Raw genomic sequence first — 5455 nt, 5'->3', positions numbered from 1 at the left:
TGTATTCTTTGCGTTTGACCTGCTTTTAATTATTTCTTCTTTTTTTTAATTTTAAAATTCTACTTTCGCCATGGACGACTCGAACCTGTCTTTTATCTTTTACGAACGTGTTCTCGAAAGATGCGAAATCCTTCGTGGCGCCCGGGAGGAGGCGACATTGAATATGCAAAGCGATTCATATTATCCGTGACTAAAACGTTGCATTCTTTCGTAACACGATTACGTATTACCAGTGACGAATCTAGGCCAGAGATGGGCAAAATTGTATTCGCGTAACAAATGACGAATGGAGCGATTCGTTCACAACGTTCGTTCCATTGAACGGTGATCGTGATAAACTTTTATCGAGACATTATTTTATCGAGAAAATAGAAGATAAAAGTTCATCTATTCATCACCTAGAACTTGAATCCAAACAAGGAGCCTTCTTATTTCCTGAAATATAATTAAAAGCATGTACTCGCGTGTAAACACATCGGGCGCATATAGAAATTAGTAAGCAATGTTCGACGAATATTTCATTCGACGGCTACTACGATTTCATAAAGTTCGTACGTAATTTCACGAAGCCTTTACGACATCCACGCCGACAAACGCGGAATTTCGTAACGGCGCGTAATTTTTAATAAGATAATTGCTCGCCTTTAACGTTCGCGAAATACAAAAGCGGAGAAAGCGATCGATTGCGCAGCCGTGTTAATTTTCCTCTCGAAGAGTCATCTCGATCGACCGGTGGCAAGGTCTAGCCGGTGTTACGCGCGTCCGACACAACGAATAGAATTACTCTGAGAATTTGCGGTAAAAGTAAGAGCGAGAGATGATGACATCCGCTCTTCGGTCCCCGCATCTCGAAGGACTTGTTCTACCGAAAGGCACGTACGCGCCTCCTGAAACCATCGACCTTTCATCTCGAATCCGAACTTCGTATGGCATGCCGAATTTATTATCGTCATCCGGTATAAACAAGATACGTCTTTCAAATACATCGATCATAGTTGCTGATCGACTGTTGTTTCATCGAACGTCGATTGGAATAAACTTCCATTCATTGGGATTTAATAACAACTCATCGAAAGCTGTTTATCTTTTATTTATCGGGGAATACCTGTATCCAAACAGGGGCTTTGCTCGTCTCCAACTTTTTCTAACGTCATCGCCACTTAGATATCGGTCAAAGGAGCAGAAGGTCGGATTCCTGTCGAGCAATTGCGCGAAAGTGACCGTGACTCGTTCAATGGCGAAGAAAAGAGGCAAAAACGCGTGGACGTTCTCAAATCAGGCATGGGAATCTGTTAGAATAGCGACCGCGGGAGATGACAGCGGCTCCTTTTGGTAACCGCATCCCGAAGAAAGCGAGTATCTATCCGCGCTTCCACGCGCTCGAAACAGGAACAGTGGTACTCACACGTGACTCGATCGTTTGCTTTTCTCGATCCTCGATTATATTTTTGTCTCCCGAGGTCGATCAGTTGTCCTTGTCGATCGGAGCTCCTTGGATCATATTCTTCCTTTATATTCTTCCTTCAAGCTTCCGGTGCTTTGTCGAGATTGCGAGTTGCATAAAGGGGCTCGAAAAGCTCGTGCGACACGTTCGACGACTATGCAGAGGGTACGATAAAAGGTTGTCCGCGCTTTGACCACGGTCGCCACTTAGCGTAGGCTGTACACTTGTTGCGTCGTGCACACTTGGTCCTCTTCTTTCGCCGCGAACCCTGGCATATCCTTCGTTGGAAAGAGTTGGCGCGTTTCGAAGCGCGCGAGGAAATATTTGTTTGCACGCTCGTCGCCCAATAATGTGGCGCAACACACCTAACAGGAAAAATTCAAGCCTCCGATGCCGCAATCCTCGTTCAACTTTGCCCACTGCTGGCGGCGGCAGTTTTCGAACATAAACGACTCTCGAGAATAGCGCGCCTTACCTGTTCTGAAAAATGAAACGTAATAGGCAGCTGTAGCTTAACTTTCTCGACAGCTATAGAATACAACGATCGATTGCCGCGTGGTTCGATTATCTTTCTTTACTCGCGCCGTTATAATCACAGGAGTGGTATTTTAATAGCGAAAGAATTATAAAATTTAAAGTGCCTCGTATGTACTTTATGAGAATACGTACAAGAATTATAAAAGAAGAATTGTATAAAATTTAAATTGACTCGTACGTATTCCGTGAGAGTGAGAAGATATTTGGTTAGAATTTTGGCTATTAAAACGAAGAGTGTTTCACACGTGCCAAGCTAATGACAGGACAGTTCTGCAACAACGTTGTCACCCTTTTTGTTCGGTCGACAGGCTCTCGAATAGCTCGTGTCACGTTTACAAGAGCGCGAAATCCCAACGAAACGAGTGACCAACGGTTTCGTCGCGTCCGTTTCGCAACGAGAACCGCCACTGACCAAGGATCGAACCGTTTGAATTATTACCGCTCGAGCCTCTTTTATGTTTCGATATTTATCTTCTAACGTTACCGATGCTCCGACAGGCCATCGGCTTTCTCCATCTCGAAGGACGGCGAAAAAAGCCGATTTCTCGTCCGTATTATCCCGGTACGAATTTCGATTCCTAGCTATCGTTTCTCAATTTGCATTTTTCTTTATTTGCATCTTTATTTGCATTTTTCTTATTTTGTACTCGCACGTTGGCACTACGCGTTCTACACGGAAGAGTTCCAATCATCTCTGTCGTCTTCGTCAATTTATTTGCCAATCTACCGTGCGTACAACGAACCGAGAAAATAATCGCGCTCCTAAATGCCAAAACCCCGGAGTCAGCTATTCAGCAGCTTGACCGCGCCGCGACGCTCGCGAACGTGGGACAGCCAAGTTCCCACTTAGAAACTCGCGGGCCATCTTGCATTTGCGAAACACAATTTAAACGTTGACGCAATTCGACGAGGAAATCATCGATCCACCCGTTTCCCATCGGAATAGCAAAGTCGGTGTTCCGTTGAGGCGTCGATATGACGACTGCGACGTTTCTGCTATTGAAGACGTTCGAGACACTGGAGAAACGTCGGAGGTTCGCACCCGGAAGTCTCGTTTATCATGAATCGTAGTTGTCATTTGTTAGAGTTGTTAGGTGTCCAAATAAGTTCGGTGCCTTTGCATATATTCAGCTGTAATTACATTTCAAATTGAAATTATTTTCCCGCCGATCGGTGTCTTAAAATATTACCTTCGCGCTACTAAATTCACCATGTGACTTTAACCTAATTGGTACGTAACCTCGACAAACAATACTTCGCACCACGACGTTTCCGAAAGAGCACATTAGACATCGTATTCTTTTTGCATTTGAGTCGACGAAAAATGCTGCCGAGGCTACAAAAAATGATTCTCATTCATGCGGCATATTCTCCAGATATGGTCGCTACGACACCACTTAGTTGATTCTCATTTCAAATCTTTCGAAGAAGTCGAGAAAAGCGTTAACGAGTTTATCGAATGAAAAGCAGAAAGTGTGTGGAAGAAGTGTGTAGAAAGTAACGGTGATTACTTTGAAACATAACGTGTATTCCTTTTTCTTATAAATAAACATCGATTATATGATGAAAAGGCACCGAACTTGATTCTACACCTAATACCATTTGTCTAATGTTTCTGTTTAATAATTCTGTTTCTGGTGGAAGACACACCAGGAAATTTGAGATGGAGTTAGAGTGGTAAGGGCCCCAGGCACGTCCCTGAGATCGCGATATCCGCCCGGACGGATACTCGTAGACCAAGTTAAACGACACCTGACATCCTCTCTCGGTATACGGTGCTCGAGAATGCATGCGTTTTGCACGTCCAGGCTCGAGGTGAGACGCGATATGCCCGCGGGGACGCGCATACGCGAATCTATCGACTCTATTCTCGGCCCGAACGCGAACAACGGCCGCAAACACACCGAACGAGCTTTAAATGTCGCCGATCCCAATGACAATCGCATCTAGCGCGTTTTCTCGAATCGATACTTTCGCCTCGTTGAATTCTAGATGAGGCGCGATGTTCTTCGTGTCCCGAAAAAAAGTAGCGCGAACTGCACGAACCATTCGCGACCAGTGGTTCTCCGTCTGTACCGATTCGAGTCTAGAAGATTCCTCGTCCTTTTGGACTCGTGGTGTGAGAAGCTCGCGACAGTGTAATTACCCTCTCCTTTAGCTGTCGCGAGCTTCTCACATTTATGCTTTCCATACAGAGTCGATGAAATACACTGGAGTTTGCGAAAGAGCGTCGCACGTTCGACTTTCGACTTTTTCGAGTAAAAACGGTTCGATATTTGTCGCCAAATGGGACCAAAAACGAGTCCTCGGTTTCCAGCGTCCGCGTAGCAGCTTTCCGAAGAGAACCGAGTCCGCGCGTCCTCTTCGACCTAATCGCCGGGATCCCCTCCGATTGACATTGCGAAGTAGAAACCGCGAGCCGCAACTTTTCTCGCGCTCGACGCGTAAGGCAATCGATGTCCCCGTAACCCAGACCTATCGGACGTAACAGTTTTCACTGGCAGAGATCTTCTCTTCGAACCGTATTTAGAAGCTCGCGCCTGATTAGCGCGATTAACGCTATCGAGCTAACGCCGTCGATTAACGTTCCACGCGAATCACGAATCGCACGGATCGTCCACCTCCGCGAATACATAATCGTCGAAAAAAATTCCATATAACTTTCACCGTCTGTTTCAATGTCTCCGGGGCCTCGCGGCGGAGAAGATACGTCGGTCCCAGGCCCCACGGTAGAGTCGTTGCGTTTCTTTACCGTATACTGCGTTTATTCTCCGTTTCGTAAGCATTTACGATATGTTTCCTATCCTCGGTAAGGTATCCCATCCATCTCGAAATTATCGAAACGTCCAAACCTGTTCGATTTAAATAAACAAACCTCTGGCTACGCGAAAACCTTTCGAAGTAAACGGCCGGGGAAACGGAGCCCGACAAACGCTCCACGAAAGTGAAACGAGATTCTAACGAGCGAGCTATTCGTCAGCGTAACGAAAGTAAACGTGAGAAACCTGGCAACGAGATGAAACGTCGTCGTCCTCCGGTCCCCGGTCGGGGATCGGCAGCGCGCCAGCTCGAATCGTTAACGCGTAAAAACGTCGAGCGTGTCCCGCTCCTTTTTAACCGCTTATTACGAAATCGGGATAATGAACAAGTACCGCTTCGTCTCGTTATTAAGACGCCGCATCCAGTGGAAACGGCGAGGCGCGGAGACGCCGAAGAAAACCGCAGCGACTCAAGTGCATGCTACACTTGCCTAATCTTGCTACCGCAAATAACCACCTTACGTGCAACTCTTTGCAAACTTTTCAAATTTCCTGCGCGATAATTACGCGACCACGTCCCTAGCCGCTACCTACCTCCCCGCCCCCCCTCCCCCCTCCCCCGACCCTCGTTGCCAACCTGGTGTACAGTTTTTAATTTAGACTATTTAGATGAGCCAATTCCGGGATCCTTTCCTTCGCTTTACGAAAAGAACTG

The sequence above is a fragment of the Hylaeus volcanicus genome, chromosome 2 (assembly GCF_026283585.1).
Source record: "Hylaeus volcanicus isolate JK05 chromosome 2, UHH_iyHylVolc1.0_haploid, whole genome shotgun sequence".
Classification (NCBI taxonomy): domain Eukaryota; kingdom Metazoa; phylum Arthropoda; class Insecta; order Hymenoptera; family Colletidae; genus Hylaeus; species Hylaeus volcanicus.
Note: the sequence above shows the minus strand (reverse complement) of the source record.